The sequence below is a fragment of the Primulina eburnea genome, chromosome 16 (assembly GCF_022965805.1).
Source record: "Primulina eburnea isolate SZY01 chromosome 16, ASM2296580v1, whole genome shotgun sequence".
NCBI lineage: Eukaryota > Viridiplantae > Streptophyta > Magnoliopsida > Lamiales > Gesneriaceae > Primulina > Primulina eburnea.
Window position 1 is genome coordinate 18,851,804 of NC_133116.1, and position 19,639 is coordinate 18,871,442.

The window sequence follows — 19,639 nt, forward strand, 5'->3', positions numbered from 1 at the left end:
ATGCATCTAATTTCAATTTTAAACCTCAAATTATTCAACTTTTACCAAATTTTCATGGCTTAGATTCTGAAAATCCATATTTACATCTAATAGAATTTGAGGAAGTTTGTAACACTTATAATGATCAAAATTGTAGCATGGATATAGTTCGATTAAAGCTTTTCCCTTTTCTTTAAAAGATAAAGCTAAAACATGGCTACAAAATTTAAGATCAAGTTCAATAAGATCATGGGAAGAAATGCAACAACAATTTCTCAAAAAGTTTTTCCCTTCCCATAGAACAAACTCTTTTAAAAGACAAATTACAACTTTTTCTCAAAAACAAGGAGAAACGTTTTATCAATGTTGGGATAGATATAAAGAATTACTTAATACATGCCCACATCATGGTTTTGAAACATGGAGAGAATAGTTTCTCACTTTTATGAAGGTCTAATACCTAAAGATAGGCAAATGATAGAATTAATGTGTAATGGAACTTTTGAAGATAAAAACCCAAATGAAGCTATGGAATATTTGGATTCATTAGCAGAAAATGCTCAAAATTGGGATAATATAGGCACAATAGAACCACCAACAACTAAAAGCAATAATTCAACAAATGGGGGTGGTATCTATAATCTTAAAGATGATACAGATATTCAAGCTAAACTTGCATCTTTAGCAAGAAAAATTGAGTCATTAGAAATGAAAAAGAGTGGTCAATTAAAAAGTATTCAAGAAATTGTTTGTCATATATGTGATACACATAATCATGCTACAAAAGATTGTCCAACATTACCTTCATTTAAAGAATGTCTCCATGAACAAGCAAACTATGTTAACAATTATAAAAAACCAATACTAGATCCTTTTTCACCATCATATAATCCGGGATGGAAAAATCATCCTAATTTTAGTTGGAGGAATGATAATAATGCACAACCGTCACAACAATATTTTCAAAATAACCAAAATCATCAAGGTTATATTCCTTATGTTACACCTCCAACAAAAAACTTTGAAGATGTAATTCATGCATTTATCCAAAAGCAAGAGTCTATCAATATTCAAAACAGTCAATCTATGAGTGATTTGAAAGAAACTCTTGCAAAATTTGCATCTGCACTTAATATTCATGAAAAAGGAAAATTTCCATCTCAACCTCAACCTAATCCTAAAAATCAAAATCAAGAATTAAAAAATGAAAAAATTGATCAAATAAAATCTGTTATTACCCTTAGAAGTGGTAAAATAGTTAATGATCCATATAGTAATGAAAACAAGGATCATTTAAAATCAAAGAGTAAGGATGATAATCCTGATTCTTTTGAGAATGATGATACCTTAAATTTTAAGAATAATATGGTGAATGATAAATCATCTGAAATAGTAAATAAGTCAAATAAACCTCCACCATTTCCTCATGCATTAACAAATCATAAAAAACAATAAAATGATTCTGATATCTATGAAATTTTTAAACAAGTGAAGATAAATATTACATTATTAGATGCTATTAAACAAGTACCTTCTTATGCAAAAATTTTAAAAGACTTATGTACTGTGAAGAGAAAATTGCATGTGAAGAAAAAAGCATTCTTGGCTGAACAAGTAAGTTCTATTCTTCAAAATAATTCTAGTTTAAAATATAAAGATCCTGGTTGTCCAACAATTTCATGTATTATTGGAGAAAATAAAATTAAAAAAACTTTGTTGGATTTGGGAGCAAGTGTGAATTTACTTCCTTATTCAGTTTATGAAAAACTTAATTTAGGAGAATTAAAACCCACTTCTGTTACTCTTTTACTGGCGGATAGGTCAATTAAAATACCTAGAGGTATTGTAGAAGATGTGTTGGTTCAAGTTGATAAATTTATATATCCTGTAGATTTTATTGTTTTGGATACACAACCAATAGAAGTACATAATGAAACTCCAGTAATATTGGGACGACCATTTCTAGCAACTTCAAATGCTTTAATTAATTGTCGAAATGGAATAATGAAATTGTCTTTTGGAAATATGACTCTAGAACTTAATGTGTTCAATTTATGTAAACAACCAAGTATTAATGAAAATGAATATGATAATGAAATTGACACAATTGAGGAAGAAAATATACAAGAAGAAAACTTAAATCAACAATCTGAAGTTTTTTCAATAGAAAGTTTCGAGTCTAAAAATAATTTTAAAGAAGATGTTAATACAAAACTTGAATTAAAAGTTTTACCATCAGAATTGAAATATGTATTTCTTGGTGAAAATAAAACATTTCCTGTTGTAATTTCTTCCTGTAAGGCTCGAGATTTTGAGTTTTCATTGGCATAAGACTTGGAAGATATGAGAATGCATGTCATAAGATGAAAGTATAAACTATTTCATGAATTATGGAATTTTGAGCGAGCATGGCCGAAGCCACACCGCCCCTGCGGTGCTAAGAGACACAGCACCCGCGGTGTTTAGACAGAAAGTTGGTGAATTTATCCGAAGCAAGACCGCACCCGCGGTGCAAGCAAGACCGCACCCGCGGTGGTGAGACCGCACCCGCGGTCATGCAGGGACCGCACCCGCGGTCTAGGTGCTGCACTTTTGGATGAACTCGCCGTGAGCACAGCGCACCCGCGCTCCTGAACTACCGCACCTGCGGTCATGCGTGGCCTTTGTAGAATGAACCATGTGTTTTAAACCATGCAATATAGATTATGTGTCTTCATTTCCTTGCACTTCACCATCTGAGAGCCGAGAGAATTCAGGGAGAAAGCTTTCATTTCTTTTGATCTTTAACTTGGGAGTTTGAATGATTTAGCCATCCGATTGGTATTCCGAGTTAAGATTTGTGTTCCTTGCATCGACGGCTACAAGGTGATGTAAGTTTTATGTAATTCCAACATGTTTCGAATTATAGATGTTGGAGAAATTGTAATATGTTAGTTATATTGTGTTCTTGAGGTATTGAGCATGATATATTCGCAACCAGATCAAGAAACGGATGTTATAGGCTACGGTTGTTAGTTTCCAGCATGTGTAGATTGAAGTGATACAGATTTTGAGTATTGTCCTATGCTTATGATGATGATGATGAGTTGAGGACTGTATATTGTTGATATATGTTGAGATTGAGTTATCGGTATCGCGAGACTACGCTGTTACGCCGTTGAATTGCATTGAAATCATTTACAGATTTGTACATTGAGTTGATTGAGATGTATTTTGATAGAATGTGTCTTCATATTGCCATTTCAGATTTGTATTGGCTATATTGCATTCGAGAACTCGTCTACGACCGATTGTTCGACTAGAAAGGTATAATTCATGTGGTCACGGGATTGCACAACTCGATTCAGATTTGATACGAGTTTCCCTAAATCACATACTAGATTGTTATTACATTCGATTATGTAATGTCTTGTTTATTGATTTATATTCAAGTCCTGAGATAGGAGATATTGGCAGATCGGCCAAAACTAGACGTTTCGGTGTATCGACGCATAATAGTGAATTTGCTCTATGTGTAGACCCTCGATACAGAGTTGACCGAAGTCTAGGAATAAGACGTACCGTCACCACGAGTGTTTGGGTAGGTGACAGACCGTCTACTTCACACCGGGATCCCTAGAGTAGAAATGAATCGAGTCAAGAATTAGAGATTGAATACAGACTTGTATTCCTTTACATGTTGTAGATTTTATATTCATGTTACTTGATATATGCTATGCTTTTGTACATGATTATTACATTGCATGCATACATGTTTTATACTGGGATTTGTTCTCACCGGAGTTATCCGGCTGTTGTCGTGTCTGTATGTGTGCATGGCAACAGGTGGGGCAGGATCTGGGTCTCGAGCTAGATGAGAGATTGATGATAGCGTGGAGATTTCGGGCGTTGAAGATTTCTATTGTTTACTTATTAAACTTGTACTACTGGTGTTTGTAGTTGGTATTTAAACACTAGCGTAAGATTGTACTAAACAGACTTGTATGTACATTATGTTGTTTAATTAATATAAAGACATGTTATGCTTTAATTATACATTTGAATTAATGTTAAAACCAAAATTTTGACCTACATTTTCGAGCAAAGATCCAATAAATCCCAAAAGAATTGAGTTAGAGCCCGGGTCCCCACACTTCCACTCTTTTGCCAAATCAAGAAGAAGATTTGATTGAATTACTTAAAAAATATAAAAGTGCAATTGGATGGACTTTGAAAGATATAAAAGGTATGAATCCTTTAATTTGTACACATAAAATTCACTTGGAAGAAAATGCTAAAACATATCAACAACCACAAAGAAGGTTAAATCCACATATGAAGGAAGTTGTTAAGAATGAAGTATTAAAACTATTAGACGCTGGAATTATCTATCCAATTTCAGATAGTAAATGGGTAAGTCCAACACAAGTAGTACCTAAAAAGTCAGGCATCACTGTTATAAAAAATGAAAAGGGAGAGTTATTACAAGCTAGGATTCCATCTAGTTGGTGTATGTGTATTGATTATAGAAAATTAAATGATGCAACTAGAAAAGATCATTTCCCACTACCATTTTTAGATCAAATTCTAGAAAAAGTAGCAGGAAATTCTTATTACTGTTTTCTTGATGGGTATTCGGGGTATTATCAAATACCTATATCATTAGAAGATCAAGAAAAAATTACTTTTACTTGTCCTTTCGGAACTTTTGCATTTAAAAGAATGCCATTTGGTTTATGTAATGCTCCGGCTACTTTTCAAAGATGCATGTTAAGTATTTTCAGTGATATGATTGAAGAATATGTAGAAGTTTTTATGGATGATATAACTGTTTTTGGAAACTCATTTGAAAATTGTCTTAAAAATCTAGAAGAAGTTTTAAAAAGATGTGAAGAAAAAAATCTTGTTTTAAATTGGGAAAAATGTCATTATATGGTGAAATCTGGGATTGTCTTAGGACATGTGATATCTGAAAAAGGAATTGAAGTTGATAAAGCCAAAGTTGATGTTATTTCTAATTTAACATCACCAAAAACAGTCAAAGAAGTTCGATCATTTTTGGGTCATGCAGGATTTTATAGAAGGTTTATAAAAAATTTCAGCATAATATCTAAACCAATGTCAAATCTTTTAACAAAAGATACACAATTCGAATGGACTCAAAAATGTGAAAATGCTTTTAAAAAAATAATTAATCTTTTAATTACATCACCTATTTTACAACCTCCAGATTGGTCTTTACCATTTGAATTAATGTGTGATGCAAGTGATTATGCTATAGGAGCTGTGTTAGGACAAAGAAAAGAAGGAAAACCTTACGCAATCTATTATGCTAGTAGAACCTTAAATAGTGCCCAAATAAATTATTCAACTACTGAAAAAGAATTACTTTCAGTAGTATTTGCATTAGATAAGTTTCGATCTTATTTAATTGGTTCTACTACTATTGTTTACACCGATCATTCTGCCATAAAATATTTATCAAATAAAAAAGATGCTAAGCCAAGATTAATACGGTAGATTTTATTATTACAAGAATTTGATATTGTAATTAAAGATAAAAAAGGAAAAGAAAATGTTGTAGCCGATCATTTATTTAGAATAATGACTGAATCATCTCATAATGAAATACCAATAAATGAAAATTTTCCAGATGATCAGTTGTTATATGCTACTATTATGCCCTGGTTTGCTAACATTGTAAATTTTCTTGTGACAAATAAAATGCCTTCTCATTGGACTTCACAGGATAAGAATAAATTCTTGATAGAAGTTAAAAAATTTTATTGGGATGATACTTACTTATTTAAGTATTGTCCGGACCAAATTTTTTGACGATGCATACCCGACAATGAAGTAAGTAATGTTATTAAATTTTGTCATTCTGAAGCATGTGGAGGTCATTTTTCATCCAATAAAACAGCTACAAAAATCTTACAATGTGGATTTTATTGGCCGTCTTTATTCAAAGATACGCATTTATTTTGCAAATCTTGTGAAAATTGTCAGAAGATGGGATCAATTTCAAAACGAAACATGATGCCTTTAAATCCAATCATAATTATTGAAATATTTGATAATTGGGGGATAGATTTTATGGGTCCATTTCCATTATCTTTTGGATATACGTACATTTTAGTCGCTGTTGATTATGTTTCAAAATGGATTGAAGCGATTGCATGTAGAACTAATGATCATAAAGTTGTTATAAAATTTTTAAAAGAAAATATTTTTAGTCGATTTGGAATACCTAGGGCAATAATTAGTGATGGGGGAAGTCATTTTATAAATAAATCATTTTCTTCTTTATTAAGAAAATAAGGCATTACACATAAAGTTTCTACCTCATATCATCCTCAAAGTAATGGTCAAGTTGAACTTGCAAATAGAGAAATAAAACAAATTTTATAAAAAACAGTTAATCCAAATCGAAAAGATTGGTCTTTAAGATTAACTGATGCATTATGGGCATATAGAACTGCATTCAAAACATCATTAGGGATGTCACCATATAGGTTAGTTTTTGGTAAGCATTGTCATTTACCGGTTTAACTTTAACATAAAGCTTATTGGGCAATTAAAGCATTTAATATTAATTTAGATGATGCATCTAAATTAAGAAAATTGCAAATAAATGAACTTGAAGAATTAAGAAATGATGCATATGAAAATTCAAAGATTTATAAAGATAAAACTAAAGTATTTCATGATAAAAATATTATGAGAAAGTCATTTGAAATTGGACAAAAAGTTTTGCTTTTAATTCTCGTTTGCATTTATTTCCAGGTAAACTAAGATCGAGGTGGTCAGGACCATTTATAGTCAAATTTGTTTATCCTCATGGTGCTGTTGATATTGAAAATCCTAAAAATAATGACGTGTTTAAAGTTAATGGGCAAAGACTTAAGCCTTTTATAGAAAATGAAATTCTTAATGATGAGTTTATGCCTTTATATGATCCACAATAGTTGTTTGATATTTTCATTTTGTTTTGCAGATTCTAGTTCATTTCCCGGTTAAGTGGCGGATAACGGTACTCCGTGACTGTTTAAGTCGGTTTCTTCAGTTTTCCCAAAATAATTGAAATAATAATAATAATAATAATAATAATAATAATAATATGGATGCGTGCATTATGAATCTTCGTAAATATTTTGCTTGTTTACCTGATAATGCGTTGAAAAAAATTTATAAATCTAGATGTGAGCGGCTAAGGTTGATGATGTCATATGGTATACCGGATGATATCCGTTTGATAATTGAAGCAAAAGTCCGATTGGTTGGGGAAGCAAGTGAATTAATAATAAGATATATGCCAGGATTTGGTAAAAGCACATATGCCAAAAAGCGAAGAGCTAAACGTATAGGTGGATGTTATAAATGTGCAAGGTGGACTTGTAATGGGAAATGCAAAAATGTTGGAATGACATCAATTAATAGAGAAGATAAAATTTTATTCATTAAAAATTGTCCGAGTAAAGAGCCTTTGGATAATTTTCTAGAGGTTCTTGATACGCATTCTAGTGGGTACGTGCAAAATGAACTTCTTAAACTATGGTGGCAATTTCAACAGGAGGAATATCAATATGGACTGTGGAATCAGCCTTACAAAGATCCTACTGTAGTAACGCATATCTATTTAGATAAGTAAATATATATACACAATTTCGTCTTGGGAATCTGACGTTAAAAGACCATGTTTGCCAATTTATAAGAAAATTGGATGGGAAGCATATCCTCGACTCATAGAAGGCGTTGAAGCCGTTACTGAACGTAAAATCAGAGGAAGATGTGAGCCACAATCACAACTACGCTGTATATATTTGTTTTAATTTTGTCATTTTTATTTTCTTTTAATAATAATAATTTCATGTTCAAATATTGACTTTTGGCATGTTACGCTTATAAATTCATATACTGTGATTTAACAGTTACAGAAAACATATTTCTCAACATGACAACGTCCACGGTAAGTAAAATCAAAAATATTTGTGTATTTTGTGGATCTAGTGCAGGAAAAGATTCAATTTATGAAGATGTAGCAGAAAAGATTGGAATAACACTTGCTAAAAAAAAGATTCATTTGGTATATGGTGGTGGTGAAGTTGGCCTCATGGGAAAAGTTGCAAAAGCTGCGCATGCAGGTGGAAGTGAAGTTTTAGGCATTATTCCGATTACCTTAGCCAATCTTACAGGACCAACAATAGGAGAAGAAATGAAAGTGGACAACATGTATGAACGAATTACTCAAATGATTGAACATTCAGATGCTTTCATTGCTTTACCAGGAGGTTTCGGTACTTTAGAAGAAATATTTCATACTGTTTGTTGGGCACAATTAAATATCCTTAATAAGCCAATTGGTTTGTTAAATGTTAACAATTATTATGATAAATTGTTATCGTTTCTTGATGATGTTGTGGAACAGGGATTTATTTCATTAGCTTCGCGAAGGATGTTAATTTCTGCTACAAGTGAAGGTGAACTTATTGATTTACTGCAAGGATTTAGTCATGAACCAGATCCATTCTTATCTCAACATAATTGCCCAACATCCAAGAGTAAGAAAAGAAAATTCATGTGATGCTAAACTTGCGATTCAACGGTATGTTTTTAATGTTTTTTTTTAAGGTATGAATAATTTCTTCTTCTTCTTCTTCTTCTTCTTCTTCTCTTCTTAGTTTTTTTTTATATAAAAATAAAAATATGTAGTAATAATAATAATACTTTTTAGTTCAATGTCGAGTAAGGTGTCAGTAAAATGCACCTGAGACGCATTAGTTAATAATTATCGGAAAATCACAATACACTAGATTTTAATATTCATTATATTCAAATTACAGACTACAAGAAAAATTAGTTTTCATATGTACCAATTTATATACATATATATTTTGATCAATTAATATAAAATATATAATAGATGTGTTTATTTATTTACATATATGTATATATTTGTGTGTGTGTTTTCAAATAAAATAATTTCTAAAATTTTTATAAGAATATAGTTAAAAGATATGATTTGTATGGTTGTTAACATGTATAATTGAAAGAATTTTTTGTAAAAGTATAATATATACTCACACATCTTTTGTGAGTAAGTGGTGAGAAATGAGAAAACAATTAATAAACTTTTATTGATTATTAAAAAATGGTTAATTACAAGAATATAATTCCCCTAAAAAAAAAGAAAAGAAAAGATGTAAATAAATAACGGACTGCAAAATACTTTATTCATTGTAATATTTGTTTTTTTTTCAAGATTTGATTGATGTACTATCAATGTGTTCTTAATTAAAAAAAAACAAAAACAAAAACAAAAACAAACAAAAAGATTTGTTTGTGCTAGATAAGTTTCAAATATAGTCGAATGTATCTGTTATATAAATGTTTATATATATATATATATATATATATATATATATTTGGTAAAATGTTTGGATAAAAAAAAAAGTTTATGTTATTGTAAAATTTTGCAGTCACGTTATTAAAAAAAAAAGATAAAAAAAGAAAAGAAAGGGGATTTTATTCTTTGTAAATTTTTCTATTTTTTTTTTCAATATTAGTTTATTTAATTGTCTGCTTTAATACTTAGCCTTTTTCAATGAGAGTTAATATTCATTCCAACTCCATGAGTGAAAACTAGCTATTCATAAAATATTTTGACCTGAAAGAATATATGGAGTTGAGGCTTTTACAAAAATATTCTTGATATTGTACATGTTATGGTGGGTGGCGTGAATTATCTTTTTGACTATATTATTATAAATAAATTTAGAAATTTATTAATCATATATATTGTTATTTTATATATTATGTGAAAATAAGAATAAAAACACATCAAATTATATATTATTATATTAAATGAAAAGTATATATATATAAATCGGTATATGAGTTTGTTTTTAAAATGAATATGTTTGTATTTGAATATATAAAAGGAATAAAGAATCTAGGTTGTGATTTTCCGATAAATTTTATTACTAAGGGACTAGTAATAAGATAGTGTGGGGGTGTGATGAAACTTAAAATTAATAATTTATTATATGTTAAAACCTGTATTTTAAAATTTTAAGTTTCATTAAAATTATAAATTATGTTATTTTAGTATTGTTTGTTTATATTTAAATGTCTTACTAAATTTGTTTTATTTTCAGGTTTTTTTACGTGTTGGTAAAATAATGATAACTCAAGCTAGAAAATTCAAATGGAGGTGACTCAAACATGGTTGGAATCCTTGAGAAGTTATCTACAACTTTGCAGAAGACATGATTGCCTAAAAAGCTCATAAGATGATCAAATTGTGCAAAGATCAAAAGGAGGACACATTTACTTTTACTATGACCATCATTTAGTAAAAAATTCATAACTATTTCAATATTTATCCAAATGAGGTGAATCAAGTGGCCAAACTCATCTACACAAAATTCCCCACATGTTTGTGGCCTTAATCAGAGTCAAAGTGGTGAGAAAAGTCGTGGAACAAGGCATTGAAAGAAGGGACATGGAATTGGAGTTGAGGAGACAAAGAATACTATTACAACTACATGGCATTAATAGAATTTTTGACCATTTCTCTCATTTGGCCTATAAATAGAGGCCTTGTGCTAGCTTGAGAATCATTTTATTTCATTGTAAAATATAGTGTGAGTGTGTATCAAAGTTCTAAGTTCCAATATATTTTCTTTCATGTTCTCAACTATGAGTGATATTTTAGTATTGATCAAAAGTAAACTTATGGCAAGCTAAATCTATTATGTCAAGGTGAAGAGGATGCATTCTTGGTGAAGTAAGATTGTTTATATTTTGTATATTCTTTCTTTATTTCTTTTCATTTGCTAACTTATTTTTATTGTAGGTATAAAAATGAATTATTTGTTGTTATCAATTTACATCAAATGCTTGATACCATTAAAGTGGTTATCTTGATTTGTTGCTTAATTTTGATACAATAAATATTTCATCACTTATTATTATATATATAGATATATATATATATATATTTATATAATAATATCATAATATTTCATTTAGACGATAGCGTGGCTCTGCCGGTTGTTTTAAATGAAATATTATGATTTAATACTAACATCTAACAATCTAACATTTACTTTATCGCAACTAACTTTTATTTTTCGCATCTAACTTTTACTTTCTCGCAACTAACTTTTACTTTTCCGCAACTAACATTTACTTTATCGCAACTAACTTTTACTTTACTGCAATTAACTTATTAAATCAATATATTTCATTTAGGCAATAGCGTGGCTCTGCCGGTTGTTCTAAATGAAATATAATGATTTAATCTAACATTTACTTTATGCAATTATTTATTTATATAGTTATAATATAATCATAGGTACCATATATAAAATATCGGTTAATTCGGTATTTTCTATAGTGGGAACTATATTATATTATGTATGTGTTTAATTTTCTTGGAACCATTATTTATGGTGGTTTCTTTTGTTTTACTTTTAGTTAAACAATATTATATAAACCAAGAATAAATCCTCAAGCCTTGACAATATTTATAATTTGTAAACTTCAGTCTTGCATTTGGTAATGTATAAATTAATAAATTTAAACTCAAAATAACCTCTCTATGGATCGATCTCGTACTTACGAAATATATTACTTGCAGACAACCTACACTTGGGTGAATTATTATTTAAGTAGTAGCAGCGGCCTGTGGCTGTCTCTAACTCTGAACATAGGAAGCTCCTCGCTGTCTAATCAAGCCAGCCTTTGCTCCTTTCGCTCTATTCAGTGCATCAGAAAAAGTGTTGGGTCGCCCCGTGTTCACTAAAGTAAAAATATTAGGGTTTAAACCATTTATGAACTGGTCCGCAACCGCTTCGTCATTTCTACCACGTGTGGCGCAAATCGGAGCAAGGAAGAAAATTTGGCAACATACTCTTCTATGTTCCACTGCCCCTGTCTCAAGTTAGCAAATTCTGCCCCTTTGTCTTTTCGATAGGAGACTGGAAAGAAACGCTGATAAAATTCATCTTTGAATACCTTCCAAGTAATATCGATCCCTCGATGCTCCAATGCTCTTTTCGTGGTAAGCCACCAACTCTTTGCCACTTCATGCAACTGATGCCCAATAAGTTTCACTCTTCGTTCATCTGTATAGGCAAGATATTCAAATAGCATCTCTATATCGTCTATCCAGCTCTCACAATCCACTGCAGTCTCCGTGCTCTTCAAAGTCGGGGATGGAATGACTGAAAGCTCTTCAAGAACGTCTCCATAGGTGTAGCGGTCACATCCATCTGAGTACCTGACGTACTACCCTGCTCTGGCACTTGACCTGCAGCTGGTTGTGGGATTCTTCTAGGCAGCATATCTGATTATCACAAAGATCAGTACACAATCTATACAAGCTGTCTCAGCCCTCCTCTGATCATATACCTCTGATCTAGAATCGGTTCTGATTCAGGCTTGACAAATACATGCTGTAATCAACTCAAATAACAATACAACATGTAATAGGGAAAGCAATAAATCATGCTAGCACATCAAAAGCAAGGAAGATGACTCGATCTACCCCGCTCATTCTATTCTATCTCAGTCTACAGAACCTACTGCTCTCATACCACCTGTTGTGGGGACCCGGGCTCTAACTCAATTCGTTTTGGGATTTATTGGATCTTTCCTAAAATGTGGGTCCAAATTTTTTCTTTTTAACATTAATTCAAATGTATATAAATCATACATAAGCAACAACTTTATTTCATTCAAACATAGATAGATACAAGTCTTGTTCTATTTTCATAATACAAACTAGTGTTTATTACCAACTACAATTCGCATATAGTACATGTCTAGTAAAAACCACTAGTAATCTTCTGCGCCCAAAATCACCACTCTATCAATCTCTCATCCTCGTCGAGACCCAGATCCTGTCCCACCTGTTGCCATGCACACATACAGACACAACAACAGCCGGAAACTCCGGTGAGAACGAATCCCAGTATAAAACATGTTATACATGCATATACGCAATATAAATCATGAAGCACACTAACATGAATAAAAGCAATAGCAATGAGTTCCATAATCTATGAAACCAAAGCAATATAAGCATGCAACTCAAATCAATTCATAACTTGACTCGACTCGAACTCTAACTCTAGGGATCCCGGTGTGAATAAGACGTCACTGTCTATCACCTACCCTCCCAATCAGGGTAACGGTACGTCTTATTCCTAAATTTTGGTCCTGTCTGTATCGAATGTCTACAATCGGAGGAAGTCTGCTCCTATGCGTCGATACCACCGAACATCTAGAAATTTGGCAAATCTGCCAATGACTCTCCTATCTTAAATGCTTGAATATAAATCTATAAACAAGGTATAAACATAACACAATATAAACAACGACTAGTATGTGATTTTGGGAAACTCGAATCAATTCTAATTCGAGTTGTATCTCCCCGAATTCACATGAATTATACCTTTCGTCGCACAGTATTTGTCGTGGTCAAGATCTCGGTATCAATCTGATAATATCAACTTTGAAATGGCAATGCAGAGGTACAATATCATTCACCAGCTCCATTCAATGTATATAAAATCAATAATCAATCTCAGTATAAATTTTGACGGCATAACGGCGTGATTTCTCAATACCAATCAACTCAAACAATGATAATATATAATAATCAACTCATAACCATCACCATATATGCACCATCATCTCAAAATCGGTATATCCTCATATACATATAAGCTGGAATTTCATACGAATCGCATACGACATCCGATAATCGATCCGTTTACGATTCTACGACATCTAAGATCCCAAGAACATATAATCACAAACATATCCGAATTTCCTCAACATGTCAACTTCAAAGCATGCTGAAAAGATATAGAAAGTATACCCTTTTGAAGTCCTTGTAAAGAGGAACACGAATCTCGTCTCGGATTTAAGTTTGGATGGCTAGATGTTGCACAAACTCAATTATAGAATGGGAGAAACTTTGAAGCTTTCATGCTGGTTGTCTCGGTGCTCTGGTTGCTGAAATGGGAAGGAAATGACTCATGTTCGAAGTATATATATATACCATGCCATGTGTCAGCTTAAGATGCAAAGGTGGATCTCACGCATGCAGCACCGTGGGTGCGCTCCTTCCGGACCGCGGGTGCGCTTAGCGCTCGGCAGCCCTATCCAAAATTCAGAACTAGCAACCGCGGGTGCGCTCTTGTTTTCACCGCGGGTGCGGTGACCCTACTGTAGCTGCACAGCGGGGGCATTCCTTCTGGCACCGCGGGTGCGGTGTGGCTACTGTAAAATGCCCCAACTCTTTGTCCATCAATCGCGGGTGCGCTGCTTCTCGGATCGCGGGTGCGGTGACCATACTGTAAAAATTTCCTACCCTACTGCCTCTTCACCGCGGGTGCAGTCATTCTCTAAGCGCGGGTGCGATCTTCCTTGCATTCAAAACTCTAATTTTTCATGCCTTTTCCATGTCTTTCTTACTCTCATCTCACTTAGTGCTTTTCATTACATGTCATGTATACTCATATCTTCGAATATCACATCAATGAAGACTAATAAATCTAGTGCCTCTAATTACATGTCATGCATTCTCATATCTTCGAATATCACATCAATGAAGACTAATAAATCTCAAGCCTTACACTCCATTTCTACAGTTGCTCATCATCAGACTTTCCGTTTCGAATCATATCTCATAGAGTAGACTGTATTGTCAAATTAGCGAGATTAGGGGCCTCTCACTTAGCATAGACTTCTAGATCAAAGCGCTGAACTTCTACTTGTAGAGGTTTTTGTACTGATAAATGTGCCAAGACTGTCCATTTCATAATCAAAGCATCTGAAACTACATTAGCCTTTCCGTGATGGTAGCTAATATCATAGTCGTAGTCATAAACGAGCTCTAGCCACCATCTTTGTCTATTATTCAAATCCTTTTGGGTAAAGAAGTACTCGAGGCTTTTATGATCCGTAAATATCTTGTGTTTATCACCATATACGTAGGGCATCCAAATTTTCAATGCAAATACGACTGCTGCTAGCTCTAGATCATGCGTCGGATAACTCTTTTCATGTACTTTGAACTGTCTTGGCGCATACGCTATGACACTTTCATGTTGCATAAGAACTGCACCAAATCCTAGCTTCGAAGCATCAGTAAATACCACATATTCCTCTTGCTCTGTCGGCATAGCTAAAACTGGCGCTGTAGTGAGTGCTTGCTTCAACTGATAAAAAATCTTTTGACACTCCGGTCCCCATATAAGTTTCGCATTCTTCTTCGTCAAAGATGTCAATGGTACTGCAATGGACGAGAAACCCTTGATGAACTTGTGATAGTAGCCAGCTAAACGCAAGAAACTACGTATTTCTGTCACAATTTTATGTAATGGACACTGCTTGACTAACTCAAACTTAGATGTGTCGACTTCTACTGGTTCAGTTCAGTTTTAGCTAGTCTGGTTCAGTTCAGTTTTAGCTGGTCTGGTTCAGTTCAGATAGTTTGCTGAAATCAACTTAATCGATTTCAGTTTGTGCAAAACTAGTTGCTTCATTGTCATTTATCAGCATCTTAAGCTACGATTTAAACTTTGACTTTTGAAGATTATTTAAAGATCATCGTCTTATAATTCCAACTCATATTGAATCACTTCATTCCAATAAACGACCTAAGAGATATAACCAAAACACTGCAATTGCTCATACCAAACTGATTGTTGTTTTCGTGCAATCAGTTCTGTAATTCAGCGATAAGTTAGACCTTGATAAAATCCGAATTTGCCCAACTGACGTGAAATAAAACTTGTTCCAAATTGCGTTTTCTGATCAGGTAAGTTGGCAGATTGTCATTTGAATCATCCAGTTGAGAGATATAATCAAAATATCTAAACTTGCCAAAAATTCAGTTTGTGCAGAATTCAGTTTTCAGTTTGCTTCTTGCTTTAATAACTTCACACTAGAGTAAATATGTTAGAAACACAATAATAAGTTTTGTTACCATCAAAATCAAAATTGAGAACATGAAATGTTCCAACAAGTTTGATACTTGAAAAGGACTAGCCTTTTATCCTCTGGTCGACTGATCAGTATTAGCTCACCATTGCCCATGGGGACGAGCGCTAGCCACCGCCATAAAATGGAAAAACGATCGTCGGGCTCTCTCTGGGGTATTTTCCCTCGCGATGTTCTCATAAAATTGTGAGTCCACCGTTCTTTCTTAAAACGGATCCCCTCCACATATCCTCTATCCTCTTTGCCATAGTCAATTCACATCCTTCAAAATATTTTTCTTTTTTCCTTCTTAAATCATAAAATATCATGGCTTACCAAAAATAACATTTTAACAGTAAAAATTGCATAGCTTTACCATAAATCAAAAAATTTCATATTTTCATCAAAATCATAATTTTATATCATTTATCATGCGTTATGAGCCTTTGGGGACGCTGCCAACCTTTATCGTACTACCAATGTGAAAAATGACAGTTTTGCCACAAGACGTAAAATTTCTCGATTTTGATCTTACTTTTATTAACTCTAGACCATCCCAAATAATTATTTAAGCTTAAAACAAATTTTATATATCTTTTTATTTGACTTAAATTCGAGAATTTCGAATTAATTCTGTAATTACTAATTCTTGAAGCGTTTTATTCCCGAATTAATTCAAACTTTAATATTTTCTTCCCAAATGTTAAACATAAGCTTTTATACCTAAACAATCTTCGTGAACCATGAACCGACCCCATGGACCATCGTTCGAAACCTTAACCATTAAACTTGAGAATTTGAACTCTAGCTTGGTTGCTTCGAGCCCATTCCTGATTCCATCGATCAATGGACGAGCCACCTCGAATGAAACCTGACCCTAGTCCTCCTGGACCACCCCTGACCCGTGCACCTAGCACCTAACCCCCGCATCTAGCCGCGCGAGTTCCTTCCTATTACCAACTATCGCGGCCCAAGCTTCCCCAAGCCAACTTACACCACCGCTGCACCGGACCTGGTCCCAACCCTTAGCCTCCTTCCCTAGATCCAACTGGACCAGCCTGGACCACCCTAGCCAAGCTGCACACTAACTCCCCAGCCCTGCACCGTGCACGCATGGAAGAGTCCATGCAATCATGGACTCTTCCCTGCCGGCTGGCTAGGACCCTTCCTAACACTGAACCATGACGAGACCCAGACAAGCCCTGGCCGAGTCCCCGGAGCGCCACCCTCCTAACCGAACCCTTGCGTTGTGTAGCCTTAAGAAAAACCCTAGGACTCCTCTTCCTAGCCAAGCTCGATTTCCAGCCTCGTTTCCACATTAAATAATCCTTTTCCTATCCATAAAACGTCCCAAGTTGTCAACCTATCTCTTGGAAATCATAACGTTTATATAACAAGCACAAAATCATCAAAACCTTTGAAATATTTGTTCCATCGTGAAATCAATCAAGCATAAATATTTTTCATGCAAAAATAATCAAACCATGCATATCATGGTTTGAATGATGCGTCAAAGGGTTTATAAAACTTGCCTTTGCGTTATAAAATGCTCGAATATACGATCGTCGGCAAGGGGCACGAAGAAGAACGAACGGGCGACGAAGAGCCCTAGCTCTTCCTCCTTGATAATTTTAATTTTAGTGTTTGTGGTGTGTGAAGATTTCGGCTGATAGGTGTCTCAAAAAGACCAAGCTTTGTATTTTTACAGATTTAATTTGCATGATAATGGGCTTGGATTTTGGGCTTTCAAGTTTAGGAGTAATTGAGCCTACTCAAATAGTTAAATTGAGCTCAATAACACTTATTTAATTGAAAAATAAAAGTTTATAAAAATTTAGTTTTAAAAAATAATGCATTTGATATTTTAAAAGTCCCTCGTTTTCCCTAAATCGGCTTCCCAGATAAAATCGAGCTCGTCTCGTAAATTAATTTGAATTCTATCATTTTTTAAAAAAATTAATCATTTTTAATCATATTAATAAGTCTTTAAAATATTTAATGAAAAATGTTTATTTTTATCTCCGTCGTCCCCGGTTTCTTTTCCTTAGCCTATTATCGAATATTCGGATAAAATTTACAATTCTCATGCAATCATGCATAATCATTTGATCATGCAATCATACCATATAATTATTTAATATACATCATGTAAGCATTTAAGATTAATTGTGCAAATTACGCAAGCAATTTAAATCGTTTGCATGCATGTGATTTACATAGGTTGGTCATGCTTGTCATAGTAATCGTAATCATAAATCATTTTGTATAGAGTTCTATTCAATGCAAATGTCCCATAACATAGATCGTTTGATCAAACTAAATCATGGTACTGGACCGGAAAGGATCACCACAGTCCTTCGATTAGATTTCCGCTCCTTAATATAACATAATTCCTCCGAAGAGGTTGGAGAGGTCTTGGGACACGTTCTCCGGATTCCAAACCCGTAGCATAATTTTGCCAAAAGACAAATCTCATATCTCAAAAATAATTATTTTTCACGTTATAAATACTTAAGAATATTGTGAACCTCATTGGATCCTCCCAGGACATACTGCATTGACATACTAAAATTTATACCCAAAATATCTCATAAAATGCATTCAGACACTTACGACTCCCAAATTAAATAAAACCACTTAGGACATACCAATCGACTCGGGACTCAACCCACTTATAAAATTCATCCCAAACTACTGTCCAAGACTCTAAACAAGCCCCGAATCATGCCTGAATCCCGTACCAGGCACAACGAACCATATAGACACAAGCTGCTCAAAGAGCGACGCTGTGACACTTAGGCGTTCTGTACGACTTTACATCAATTCTAACTCAAACCAAGCCCTAGACTCGACCCTTAGACATAGCTTACAACCCCGGTCCAGCCCCATCCAGCCCTTAACACACCTTAAACAACCCAAAAACTTGGCCTTAGTCGTGCCCTTCTTATGCGCATTTCCAACTCCAGCCGATATTTCAACCAACTAGACCTTAATCGACCCGTACTAGGCTTTCCATGGGAACCTAAATCCCCACCTAGACCCTATACATGAGCCCTGGTCAGTCTTCACTACCAACCCGACACCAAATCCGCGCACATCTCCCTTAGGTGCGACACTAAGCTTATTTTAGTTTCTGTTGCACCTGCGGCCTATCAGCCCATCTGGACCTCCTAAGGACAACTAAACACATCCTAAAACATAACCATATGTAGCAGCAAGCCATAGGTATTGCGCAATGAAATCGACGATCAAAACTTGAAGAAAACGTAGAAGTTCATGTGTATTTCATATCGAAACGAGTTTTAATAATGTGCTGGAATACATATAATGAAACCAATGTATTTTCATGCTTATTTTATATCAAAGTACAATATATAACATAATAGATGCATAAAAGAAAGGTTTAGACATGGCTTTGTGTTAAAATGCACGATATATCAACAAACGAACGCGGGGAAGAACGGAGGCGAGTCGGAAATGGTTTTTTACGTTTAATGGCTGGAAAAGTGGCTAAATTTATCAACTATGATAGTGAGTGTTTGGATATAGCTGCTGATGGAAGAAGATAAAAAAAAATACAAGCCCTTGCTTGAGGAATTCTCGGCTGAGAGGTAAGGTTTTTGTGTGTGTTTTGTGTGTGTTGTGTGCGTGCTCGAGTTTGGTATGATTTGAGGTAGGACTC

General features: G+C 33.7%; 1 non-coding gene across 1 annotated transcript; it reads right to left on the reverse strand.

Annotated features, from left to right (window-relative positions):
• Positions 1-282: 282 nt before the first annotated feature.
• On the reverse strand, positions 283-393 carry LOC140817616 (small nucleolar RNA R71). The gene has a single exon (XR_012114829.1). It is a non-coding gene; the product is annotated as a small nucleolar RNA R71 (small nucleolar RNA).
• Between the last annotated feature and the right edge of the window lie 19,246 nt (positions 394-19,639).